General features: G+C 46.4%; 1 protein-coding gene across 1 annotated transcript in view; it reads left to right on the top strand.

The window, feature by feature from the left end:
- Window positions 1-1,390: 1,390 nt before the first annotated feature.
- Window positions 1,391-14,036, top strand: part of LOC128699293 (zinc finger protein 271-like) — a 37,991-nt gene continuing 25,345 nt past the window's right edge. Inside the window, exon 1 of the mRNA XM_070081397.1 lies at window positions 1,391-1,514. The gene's annotated coding sequence lies outside the window, so the exon portion shown is untranslated. The remainder of the gene's footprint in view (window positions 1,515-14,036) is intronic.

The raw sequence follows: 14,036 nt of genomic DNA, 5'->3' as shown, positions 1-14,036 counted from the left end.
AGCAGTGGACTAGCAAAATTCGCCTCTACACTGTATGTTGATAGAGGCGAAAGGCTGAGGTCAAATGAAATGCAGAGGGGAAGCAAAGGCCTGTGAGGGCCTTTGCAAAAAGGAAGACTATTTCCAGTGTTTCACTAGGTATATCCTTAGTCACAGCTCGCACATAAGAGTTCTCACAACACTGAAGCTGTCTTCCAACAGTAGGAGTTTTAATGATGACTTATCAGTCGGGAGAAATGGGTAGGCCTGCGAATTAGTAGGTCCAGATCCCCAGCACACGTCTACTCCCCTCAACCCCTCAGCCGAGACTGTGTTTCCATTGTGTCGGTATTTTATACCATTTATTTTCATTGTAACCCTTATAGAGAATAAACTTGATTTGATTTGATTTGTGTATTTGATTTGGGTGCGCAAATTGTCTTCTCCTTTTCCAAATTATTTTATTGAAACCGTTCCTTGCTTTCTCATGGAAGTGTGTTGATTGAGTCCACTCATCTTTCTCGCCCAGTCATTATGCCAATTTTTTTCTCATACATCACCAAGAGAGGCTTGAAATAATTTGTCTAGGTATTATGCACTCTAAGGTTGAGGATTATTATTATTATAATCAAGGGGGAAGAGCTAAACCCGGAGGATTATACAGCGCCTGGGGGGGAGGGGGAGTGGAAGGCATTCAGGCTTAATTCGGGGAACTGGAGCACAGATCCAATTCCCTAAATCAAGAGCCCCTCACCAACATCAAGAAACCTTCCTTGAGGGGTCAGGTTGAGGAGATCATTATATTGGTGTCCTGTATGCTGAGTTTTCCTGCATTTCGGTTATGTCGACTCATTAGTTTTGTAACTACAAGATTATTATTTATTAAATTCCTAGACAGTGTCAGGTTCATAATTCCTGGACAGTGTAAGGTTCATTACTCCTGGACAGTGTCAGGTTCATAATTCCTGGACAGTGTAAGGTTCATTACTCCTGGACAGTGTCAGGTTCATAATTCCTGGACAGTGTCAGGTTCATAATTCCTGGACAGTGTCAGGTTCATAACTCCTGGACAGTGTCAGGTTCATAACTCCTGGACAGTGTCAGGTTCATAACTCCTGGACAGTGTCAGGTTCATAACTCCTGGACAGTGTCAGGTTCATAATTCCTGGACAGTGTCAGGTTCATAATCCAGTACACCTGGAGATACATTTAATAAACTAAGTTTTCTGCAGTTGATTCCCAATATATTGTTCTCATTTCTGTTTTTAAAGGAAACTTCGTCTCTTTTTCCAGCTAGCCGGCCGGCTGGCTGGCTGGCTGGCTGGCTGACTGGCTGTGTCTGTCTGTGTCTGTCTGTGTCTGTCTGTGTCTGTCTGTCTATAAGGTTCAATACGGTGTAATCTGTGGTGGCCTCAAATCCTCCAACAACAACAACAACAGTGGCGGTATTACGGGACAATTATTTAACATTTTTGTAGATTATCCTCAGTTAATTTAGTGATGAAGTAACTAGCGCTGTCAGACTGATTTATGAGGTAAGTTGGAAAATTGGGATAATAATATATATTGAGACAATATGGTAAATGCGAAGGACGGAAGGACAGTAATAGTTTCTCAGCGCTGCCTCACCATTAACACTCCCTACCCTGGGTTATCCTGGGTGGCTAACACTCCCTACCCTGGGTTATCCTGGGTGGCTAACACTCCCTACCCTGGGTTATCCTGGTTGGCTAACACTCCCTACCCTGGGTTATCCTGGTTGGCTAACACTCCCTACCCTGGGTTATCCTGGTTGGCTAACACTCCCTACCCTGGGTTATCCTGGTTGGCTAACACTCCCTACCCTGGGTTATCCTGGTTGGCTAACACTCCCTACCCTGGGTTATCCTGATTGGCTAACACTCCCTACCCTGGGTTATCCTGGTGGCTAACACTCCCTACCCTGGGTTATCCTGGTTGGCTAACACTCCCTACCCTGGGTTATCCTGGTTGGCTAACACTCCCTACCCTGGGTTATCCTGGTTGGCTAACACTCCCTACCCTGGGTTATCCTGGTTGGCTAACACTCCCTACCCTGGGTTATCCTGGTTGGCTAACACTCCCTACCCTGGGTTATCCTGGTTGGCTAACACTCCCTACCCTGGGTTATCCTGGTTGGCTAACACTCCCTACCCTGGGTTATCCTGGTGGCTAACACTCCCTACCCTGGGTTATCCTGGTGGCTAACACTCCCTACCCTGGGTTATCCTTGTTGGGTAACACTCCCTACCTTGGGTTATCCTTGCTGGGGAACACTCCCTACCCCGGGTTATCCTTGTTGGCTAACACTCCCTACCCTGGGTTGTCCTTGTTGGGTAACACTCCCTACCCCGGGTTATCCTGGGTGGCTAACACTCCCTACCCTGGGTTATCCTGGTTGGCTAACACTCCCTACCCTGGGTTATCCTGGTTGGCTAACATTCCCTACCCTGGGTTATCCTGGTTGCTAACACTCCCTACCCCGGGTTATCCTAGTTGGCTAACACTCCCTACCCTGGGTTATCCTGGTTGGCTAACACTCCCTACCCTGGGTTATCCTGGTGGCTAACACTCCCTACCCTGGGTTATCCTGGTTGGCTAACACTCCCTACCCTGGTTTATCCTGATTGGCTAACACTCCCTACCCTGGGTTATCCTGGTGGCTAACACTCCCTACCCTGGGTTATCCTTGTTGGGTAACACTCCCTACCCCGGGTTATCCTTGTTGGCTAACACTCCCTACCCTGGGTTATACTTGTTGGCTAACACTCCCTACCCCGGGTTATCCTTGTTGGGTAACACTCCCTACCCTGGGTTATCCTTGTTGGGTAACACTCCCTACCCTGGGTTATCCTGGGTGGCTAACACTCCCTACCCTGGGTTATCCTGGTTGGCTAACACTCCCTACCCTGGGTTATCCTGGTTGGCTAACACTCCCTACCCTGGGTTATCCTGGTTGCTAACACTCCCTACCCCGGGTTATCCTAGTTGGCTAACACTCCCTACCCTGGGTTATCCTGGCTGGCTAACACTCCCTACCCTGGGTTATCCTGGTGGCTAACACTCCCTACCCTGGGTTATCCTGGTTGGCTAACACTCCCTACCCTGGGTTATCCTGGGTGGCTAACACTCCCTACCCTGGGTTATCCTGGTTGGCTAACACTCCCTACCCTGGGTTATCCTGGTTGGCTAACACTCCCTACCCTGGGTTATCCTGGGTGGCTAACACTCCCTACCCTGGGTTATCCTGGGTGGCTAATCTCAGTAGTAGTAACCAGTTACCAGTAATATTTTTACTTGTAAATTTCAATGTAATTTTTATTTTGGCCAACAGTTCTTTACATTGAGTTGTCCTTCCTCTTGCAGTGTATCTTAGACATTTTTTTATTACTTATGCAGAATTGTTAAGCATTTTCTTCCACTTAAGCTTACTGTGTCATTTCTCTATTGTTTTTTTGCCTTATGCCCTTGAGTAAGTTCCCTGAGATCATGTCCCAGTCACTTTTGAATGTTCACTTAGTGTATCATGCCAGTCAAAGTCAATATGAATCAGTCCACAGTACCAACATTCCCTTACTGACTGAAAGACAATACCTAGCCCTTGAGCAATGTGTTTGTTCTCACTGCTTGTATCTGAGATTTGTTAAAGTGCTGCGAAATGTGAAGTTCAGATTAAGTTCCTATAGATCCGTGAATTACTTATTAACGTAGCCGAGCGGTCAGGCACTAGTAATACTGTCACTCCTGTCTGGACTCCAGCCACAATATCATGCACGCAGGATAGTGTGACTACTATCCTTGCGATGGCGACTTGTTCAAGTATTCGTTCCTTCCCAGGGGACGCTTTGAGAAGAACTTTACTTGCAACGAATTATGCCATCTCTTGCTGATGCCACAAGCCGTTGCAGAAAGACGTTTCTGTGGCTAGTGTGCTCACTTGTGTTGTTGTTGTCCCTTCTGTTTTAGATTGTGATCCCATCCTAGTTGACAGTAATCAGTGCATTGTAAGAAGTTATTTCTCGAGTAACTTCCACGTTGTTAACGTTTGTAAGTGAAGTTTATAGCTGATACCTCGTGTCACTGTGTGCGACTCAGATTGAATATCAGCATTGTTCACCGTGTTTATTTCTTTGCCTTTATGTCTCACATACCGTCAAGTGATACTTTAGTGAATGTCGACACTCAGACCTCTCAGGCTACTGCTGCTCCTGTCATCAGTCCTCACAGTTCCTTAGCGACTGACAGACCGACCCAGACACTGAGATACTATAGTTATACTCGTGATTCCCTTGATGCGTTACCTTTATTCAGTGGCCATGTACATAGTCTTGAAGCATGGTTTACTGCCATTCGTTCTCGTGCTAATGCTCTAGTTGAAGGTCCTCCTTCAGAGGAAAGTCTTATCAGACTTGCTAAAGAAGCTCTTCATCGATCCCACCGCTGCCACCATGTCATGTGGGGTTCGAACACGTGGATAGGGTAAAGAAATACTCACGTAGGCTGGTAGTACGTATATTACGGATAGTGTGGGAAGCGCCAAACAGCCGTGACCTGCCTCCTTGCTCTCACTCGTAAGACTGACTAACCCCAGTACCCATATGTGAGGGGGTGTTTGAAATACTGCTGTGGTCAGCAGCAATATGAATACGGACAGTGATTCATGCAGAGACGGTTGGTAGTGAGTCATCTACTGGTACACTGGTTACTGGTAACTGGTTACTACTACTGAGACTAACACTCCCTACCCTGGGTTATCCTGGGTGGCTAACACTCCCTACCCTGGGCTATCCTGGGTGGCTAACACTCCCTACCCTGCGTTATCCTGAGTGGCTAACACTCCCTACCCTGGGTTATCCTGGTGGCTAACACTCCCTACCCTGGGTTATCCTGGGTGGCTAACACTCTCTACCCTGGGTTATCCTGGGTGGCTAACACTCCCTACCCTGGGCTATCCTGGGTGGCTTACACTCCCTACCCTGGGTTATCCTGGGTGGCTAACACTCCCTACCCTGGCTTATCCTGGGTGGCTAACACTCCCTACCCTGGGTTATCCTGGGTGGCTAGCACTCCCTACCCTGGGTTATCCTGGGTGGCTAACACTCCCTACCCTGGGTTATCATGGGTAGCTAACACTCCCTACCCTGAGTTATCCTGGGTGGCTAACACTCCCTACCCTGGGTTATCCTGGGTAGCTAACACTCCCTACCCTGGGTTATCCTGACTGGCTAACACTCCCTACCCTGGGTTATCCTGGTGGTTAACACTCATTACCCTGGGTTATCCTGGTGGCTAACACTCCCTACCCTGGGTTATCCTGGTGGCTAACACTCCCTACCCTGGGTTATCCTGGTGGCTAACACTCCCTACAGTGGGTTATCCTGGTGGCTAACACTCCCTACCCTGGGTTATCGTGGGTGGCTAGCACTCCTTACCCTGGGTTATCGTGGTGGCTAACACTCCCTACCCTGGGTTATCCTGGGTGGCTAACACTCCCTTCCCTGGGTTATCCTGGTGCCTAACCCTCCCTACCCTTTGTTATCCTGGTGGCTAACACTCCCTACCCTGGGTTATCCTGGGTGGCTAACACTCCCTACCCTGGGTTTTCCTGGTGGCTAACACTCCCTACCCTGGGTTATCCTGGTGGCTAACACTCCCTACCCTGGGTTATCCTGGTGGCTAACACTCCATACTGTGGGTTATCCTGGTTGGCTAACACTCCCTACCCTGGGTTATCCTGGGTGGCTAACACTCCCTTCCCTGGGTTATCCTGGTTGGCTAACACTCCCTACCCTGGGTTATACTGGCTGGCTAACACTCCCTACCCTGGGTTATCCTGGCTGGCTAACACTCCCTACCCTGGGTTATCCTGGGTGGCTAACACTCTTTACACTTGGTTATCATGGGTGGCTAACACTCCCTAACCTGGGTTATCCTGGCTGGCTAACACTCCCTACCCTGGGTGGCTAACACTCCCTACCCTGGGTTATCCTGGGTGGCTAACACTCCCTACCCTGGGTTATCCTGGCTGGCTAACACTCCCTACCCTGGGTTATCCTGGCTGGCTAACACTCCCTACCCTGGGTTATCCTGGCTGGCTAACACTCCCTACCCTGGGTTAATCCTGGGTGGCTAACACTCCCTACCCTGGGTTATCCTGGGTGGCTAACACTCCTTAACCTGGGTTATCCTGGCTGGCTAACACTCCCTACCCTGGGTTAATTCTGGGTGGCTAATGCTCCCTACCCTGGGTTATCTTGGGTGGCTAACACTCCCTACCCTGGGTTATCCTGGGTGGCTAACACTCCCTACCCTGGGTTATCCTGGCTGGCTAACAATCCCTACCCTGGGTTAATCCTGGGTGGCTAACACTCCTTACCCTGGGTTATCCTGGCTGGCTAACACTCCCTACCCTGGGTTATCCTGGCTGGCTAACACTCCCTACCCTGGGTTATCCTGGGTGGCTAACGCTCCCTACCCTGGGTTATCCTGGGTGGCTAACATTCCCTACCCTGGGTTATCCTGGGTGGCTAACACTCCCTACCCTGGGTTATCATGGGTTGCTAATGCTCCCTACCCTGGCGGCTAACACTCCCTACCCTGGGTGGGCAACACTCCCTACCCTGGGTTATCCTGGGTGGGTAACACTCAATACCATGGGTTATCCTGGGTGGCTAACACTCCCTACCCTGGGGTATCCTGGTGGCTAACACTCCCTACCCTGGGTAGCTAACACTCTGTACCCTGGGTTATCCTGGGTGGCTAACACTCCCTACCCTGGGTTATCCTGGGTAGCTAACACTCCTTACCCTTTGTTATTCTGAGTGGCTAACACTCCCTACTCTGTGTTATCCTGGCTGGCTAACGCTCCCTACCCTGGGTTATCCTGGCTAGCTAACACTCCCTCCCCTGTGTTATTCTGAGTGGCTAACACTCCCTTCCCTGGGTTATCCTGGGTGGCTAACACTCCTTACCCTGTGTTATTCTGAGTGGCTAACACTCCCTACCGTGGGTTATCCTGGCTGGCTAACACTCCCTACCCTGGGTTATCCTGGCTAGCTAACACTCCCTACCCTGGGTTATGCTGGGTGGCTAACACTCCCTACCCTGGGTTATCCTGGGTGGCTAACACTCCCTACCCTGGGTTATCCTGGTGGCTAACACTCCCTACCCTGGGTTATCCTGGGTGGCTAACACTCCCTACCCTGGGTTATCCTGGCTGGCTAACACTCCCTTCCCTGGGTTATCCTGGGTGGCTAATGCTCCCTACCCTGGGTTATCCTGGGTGGCTAACATTCCCTACCCTGGGTTATCCTGGGTGGCTAACACTCCCTACCCTGGGTTATCCTGGGTGGCTAATGCTCCCTACCCTGGTGGCTAACACTCCCTACCCTGGGTAGGGAACACTCCCTACCCTGGGTTGTCCTGGGTGGGTAACACTCCCTACCCTGGGTTATCCTGGGTGGCTAACACTCCCTACCCTGGGCTATCCTGGTGGCTAACACTCCCTACCCTGTGTTATCCTGGCTGGCTAACACTCCCTACCCTGGGTTATCCTGGCTGGCTAACACTCCCTACCCTGGGTTATCATGGGTGGCTAATACTCCCTACCCTGGGTTATCCTGGGTGGCTAACACTCCCTACCCTGGGTTATCCTGGGTGGCTGACACTCCCTTCCATGGGTTATCCTGCATGGCTAACACTCCCTACCCTGAGCTATCCTGGGTGGCTAACACTCCCTACCCTGGGTTATGCTGGGTGGCTAACTCTCCCCACCCTGGGTTTTCCTGGTTGGCTAACACTCCCTACCCTGGGTTATCCTGGTGGCTAACACTCCCTACCCTGGGTGGCTAACACTCCATTCCCTGGGTTATTCTGGGTGGCTAACACTCCCTACCCTGGGTTATCCTGGGTAGCTAAGACTCCTTACCCTGTGTTATTCTGAGTGGCTAACACTCCCTCCCCTGTGTTATTCTGACTGGCTAACTCTCCCTACCGTGGGTTATCCTGGCTGGCTAACACTCCCTACCCTGTGTTATCTTGGCTGGCTAACACTCCCTACCCTGGGTTATCCTGGCTGGCTAACACTCCCTACCCTGGGTTATCCTGGCTGGCTAACACTCCCTACCCTGGGTTATTGTGGGTGGCTGACACTCTCTACTCTGGATTATCCTGGGTGGCTAACTCTCCCTACCCTGGGTTATCCTGGCTGTCTAATACTTCCTACCCTGGGTTATCCTGGTGGCTAACACTCCTTACCCTGGGTTATCCTGGGTGGCTAATACTCCCTACCCTGGGTTATCCTGGGTGGCTGACACTCCCTTCCCTGGGTTATCCTGCATGGCTAACACTCCCTACCCTGAGCTATCCTGGGTGGCTAACACTCCCTACCCTGGGTTATGCTGGGTGGCTAACTCTCCCCACCCTGGGTTATCCTGGTTGGCTAACACTCCCTACCCTGGGTTATCCTGGTGGCTAACACTCCCTACCCTGGGTGGCTAACACTCCATTCCCTGGGTTATCCTGGGTGGCTAACACTCCCTACCCTGGGTTATCCTGGGTAGCTAAGACTCCTTACCCTGTGTTATTCTGAGTGGCTAACACTCCCTCCCCTGTGTTATTCTGATTGGCTAACTCTCCCTACCGTGGGTTATCCTGGCTGGCTAACACTCCCTACCCTGTGTTATCTTGGCTGGCTAACACTCCCTACCCTGGGTTATCCTGGCTGGCTAACACTCCCTACCCTGGGTTATCCTGGGTGGCTAACACTCCCTACCCTGGGTTATTGTGGGTGGCTGACACTCTCTACCCTGGATTATCCTGGGTGGCTAACTCTCCCTACCCTGGGTTATCCTGGTTGTCTAATACTTCCTACCCTGGGTTATCCTGGTGGCTAACACTCCTTACCCTGGGTTATCCTGGGTGGCTAACACTTCTTACCATGGGTTATCTTGGGTGGCTAACACTCCCTACTCTGGGTTATCTTGGGTGGCTGACACTCCCTACCCTCTGTGGCTAAGACTCTGTACCCTGGGTTATCCTCAGTGGCTATTCCTCCGGGTTAAAAATCCCAACAAAATCTTATGAGTATTTGATTCTCAGTTAGTTAGACACTTAAGGTGGTAATTAAGGTCGTAATTAAGGTGGTAATTAAGGTGCTAACTAACTTGCTAATTCAGATACTAGGTGTTATATTTTCTTTCTTATAGTGTTAAAATCAATTGTTTGCCTCACATCTTTATAACCTTATAATACACCCAGTGTAATATTGCATCATCATAATTGTACTACAATAATTTTTAACTAACCCTCTTTTTTTATTCTTTTTTATTTTTTTTTAAATTTCCCATTAGTTACCATTATAAACTGTTAATATAGAACAGATAACGTCTGCAAGTTTATATTGTCAAACTTGTGCCATAGTAAGAGATAGCAATATCCCTTTATTATATAATTGCTCATTTTAATCTACTATTTATAAACTATAAGGTTTTGCTTCTTTACTTTCTCTTTTGACTACCATTACCTACAGACTATTAATTTTAATTATGACTTCCAGTACCGATCAGTATTATGGTGTTCAGTATTATTACAACAGTTCAATATTAAATCATAAAATTGTACCATATTAAGAGCTAACAGTATCTCTTTAAAAATTTTTTTGCTTTAAAAACTTCTTGAAACAATCCATTAGCTAGTAAGATAATTAAGTTTAGTATCATAATATTAAGGTCAACCCAATACTTTGTTTAAAAGTCTAGTTGTAGAATCACACACACAGTCATATGATTACAAGCATTGATCCTGATATCAACCTTGTATTAAATGACTTACACGCATCAAACAACAACTGTAATTGTTATACAGCAGACAAAGCAAAGACATTACTCAGAGCCAACAATAACATAACTATCTTTAACCCTTAAACTGTCCAAACATAGCTCTACGTTTGCAAGCGTAGCTCTCCTAACATAGATCAACGTTTTATTTTTCATTCCTTCAAATTTGGCACAGTAGGCTGAGTCGCCTAGACATGAAAGAATGGGTCTGTGCACTCAGTGTGTGCAGTATTAAAACAATCTGGGAGCATTTAGTACCTTGTGTGAACACCAGTTCAATTGAGCGCCAGCTAGAGCAAATTGTGTGTCAAACACCACGGATTCACTGATGCCATGTCGCATTGACACTCCCATTTTAAGAGGAAAGTAAAAATAGGTCAGATAAATACATGAGTGAGTGTGGGTGAGTGTGAGTTGGACCTGACTACCTTGTGCTACCAGGTCTGATGTCATGCTCCTTCCTTCAATGGATGTGACCTGATTAGGTGGGTCATTGGTCTAAGCCGGGGGGAGGGTGACACAGACCTGTGTTGCATGGACCAGTAGGCCTATTGCAGTGTTCCTTCTTTCTTATGTTCTATTGTATTCGGCAGGCTGGCTTGCTTTGGCTGTCTCTGGCTGTCTCTCTATCTAATCTCTATCTGTCTATATATCTGTCTGTCTATATCTCTGTCTCACATGTACACATAAGTACAGTTATTATACATTGTGTAAATTATCTAGGATAACCCAAAAATTCCAGGCAAAGGTAGACAGACAGAGGCAGATAGACAGATAGACAAACATGTTTGTGTGTATCATTGAAAACAAATAAAGCCAGGGTTCCTCGAGCACCCATTTATCAAGTGTTGCTGAACTGTCAACAGATGTTATAACACCATTCTTCAAGGAAATTCATATACATATACTCCAGGCAAACAGAAAGACAGATAAGTAGAGATAGACAGACAGACAGGCAGACAGATAGAGACAGACAGACAGACAGACAGACAGATAGATATACAGACAGATAGATAGACAGACATGTTTGTGTGTAATGGTGATAAATATATCAAGGGTTAGCTAAATACATGAGTGGGTGTGGGTGGGTTTGAGTTGGGCCTGACTAGCTTGTGCTACTAGGTCTGATGTTGTGCTCCTTCCTTCAGTGGATGTGACCTGACTAGGTGGGTTATTGGTTTAAGCTGGGGAAGGGGAGGGTTACATGGACCTGCCATGCATGGGCCAGTAGGCCTGCTGCAGTGTTCCTTCTTTATGTTCTTATGTATTTGGCAGGATGGCCGGCTGGTCGGCTGGCTGGTCGACTGGCTGGCCGGCTGGCCAGCTGGCATGTATGTATGTATGTATGTATGTTTGTGTTTGTGTGTAACAGTGATAACAAATACAGTGAGGGTTAGCTGGAGCAGTGGGCATTTATCAAATGTCACTGGGCTGTCAACAATATAGGGATGCCTTTCATAACACCATGCTTCAAGGTATATGCCATGGTATCTATAAATACTTTGGGGACCTATAAATACTTTGTATATATTTCTAGACAATTGTAAATAACCTAGGCAGGTGTAAATGTTCACCTGTCAATGTGATTGTGACTATTTGAGCACTTTTTCAGTACCTAATATTAGTGTCAGAGCAAAGATTGGCCATGAAATCACAAGAACTATTATAAATTGTAATTATCAGAACATAAAAAATATATAAATTAAAATAAAAATGAGAAAAAAAGGTATGTCGGCAACACCCCTGCAAGCGGCAGGAGTCGATGTTGCCATCAATGTTGCCCGAGTCGAACCTGGGCATATGCTTACAATTTTCACACACTGTGTCACACACATCTGTCATGTTCACTCACAAGAAATAACTGAGTAAGGGCTTGTGTATCAGTTATCAGTATATAAAATATGCCCCTTACCAAGATATGGTTCCATCATTGTTCTAACTACATCACCAGAGATACTCAGTAACTTCCTGGTATCTTGCAATGTACTACTGCCAGTTTACACAATTATATCCAAAACCAGACCACTTTTGCAATCACACAGCACAAATAACTTTATACCAGTTTTAATATATCATGGAATTCCCCTAATAATGGCAATCAAGTCTCTGTCCCTGACTTCCGCTTGGCTGATTTCATAGGACTGAAAAATTACTTAGGTGGGCTGAACTGGAATGACCTGACTAAGGGTCAGGTAGGTGGTGATGGATGCCGACATGACGCTTTCCAGGGCATAGTTCTAGCTGCTCAGTCAAATTATGTTCCAAATAGGGAAATCAGATCAAACAAAAATGATCCTAAATGGATGAACAATAGATTAAAATATCTAATTGGTCAAAAGAGAGGCATATATAGGCAAATCAAAAGAGGAGAGGGGCAATTAAGAAATCGATATATTCAGTTAAAGAGAGAAATAAAAAAAGGAATTAGAAAAGCAAAAAGAGATTATGAGGTTAAATTTGCAAGAGATTCGAAGACTAACCCAAAAGGATTCTTTCAGGTATACAGAAGTAAGATCAGGGACAAGATAGGCCCACTCAAAAGTTCCTCGGGTCAGCTCACTGACAGTGATAAGGAAATGTGTAGAAGTTTTAACACATATTTCCTCTCAGTTTTTACACAGGAGGATACCAGCGATATTCCAGAAATGATAAATTATGTGGAACATGACGATAATAAACTGTGCACGATTAGGGTCACAAGTGACATGGTCCTTAGGCAAATAGATAAATTAAAACCTAACAAATCCCCAGGCCCTGATGAACTGTATGCAAGGGTTCTAAAGGAATGTAAAGAGGAGCTTAGCAAACCTTTGGCTAATCTTTTCAACATATCACTACAAACTGGCATGGTGCCAGATAAGTGGAAAATGGCAAATGTGATACCTATTTTCTAAGCAGGTGACAGGTCCTTAGCTTCAAACTATAGACCAATAAGCCTAACCTCCATAGTGGGAAAATTTATGGAATCAATAATTGCTGAGGCAGTTCGTAGCCACCTTGAAAAGCATAAATTAATCAACGAATCTCAGCATGGTTTTTCAAAGGGGCGTTCCTGCCTTACGAATTTGTTAACTTTTTTCACTAAGGTATTTGAGGAGGTAGATCATGGTAATGAATATGATATTGTGTACATGGACTTCAGTAAGGCTTTTGACAGGGTTCCACATCAGAGACTATTGAGGAAAATTAAGGCACATGGAATAGGAGGAGAAAATTTTTTCCTGGATAGAGGCATGGTTGACAAATAGGCAGCAGAGAGTTTGCATAAATGGGGAGAAATCAGAGTGGGGAAGTGTCACGAGCGGTGTTCCACAGGGGTCAGTGTTGGGCCCCCTGCTGTTCACAATATACATAAACGACATAGATGAGGGCATAAAGAGCGACATCAGCAAGTTTGCCAATGACACCAAAATAGGTCGTCGAATTCATTCTGACGAGGACATTAGAGCACTCCAGGAAGATTTGAGTAGACTGATGCAGTGGTCGGAGAGGTGGCAGATGCAGTTTAAATATAGACAAATGCAAAGTTCTAAATGTTGGACAGGACAATAACCATGCCACATATAAACTAAATAATGTAGATCTTAATATTACGGATTGCGAAGAGGATTTAGGAGTTCTGGTTAGCAGTAATCTGAAACCAAGACAACAGTGCATAAGTGTTCGCAATAAAGCTAATAGAATCCTTGGCTTTATATCAAGAAGCATAAATAATAGGAGTCCTCAGGTTGTTCTTCAACTCTATACATCCTTGGTTAGGCCTCATTTAGATTATGCTGCACAGTTTTGGTCACCGTATTACAGAATGGATATAAATTCTCTGGAAAATGTACAAAGGAGGATGACAAAGTTGATCCCATGTATCAGAAACCTTCCCTATGAGGATAGACTAAGGGCACTGAATCTGCACTCTCTAGAAAGACGTAGAATTAGGGGGGATGTGATTGAGGTGTATAAATGGAAGACAGGAATAAATAAAGGGGATGTAAATAGTGTGCTGAAAATATCTAGCCTAGACAGGACTCGCAGCAATGGTTTTAAGTTGGAAAAATTCAGATTCAGGAAGGATATAGGAAAGTACTGGTTTGGTAATAGAGTTGTGGATGAGTGGAACAAACTCCCGAGTACAGTTATAGAGGCCAGAACGTTGTGTAGCTTTAAAAATAGATTGGATAAATACATGAGTGGATGTGGGTGGGTGTG

This window comes from Cherax quadricarinatus, unplaced genomic scaffold (genome assembly GCF_038502225.1).
Source record: "Cherax quadricarinatus isolate ZL_2023a unplaced genomic scaffold, ASM3850222v1 Contig2565, whole genome shotgun sequence".
NCBI lineage: Eukaryota > Metazoa > Arthropoda > Malacostraca > Decapoda > Parastacidae > Cherax > Cherax quadricarinatus.
Note: the sequence above shows the minus strand (reverse complement) of the source record. Positions and strands in the feature narration are given on the sequence as shown.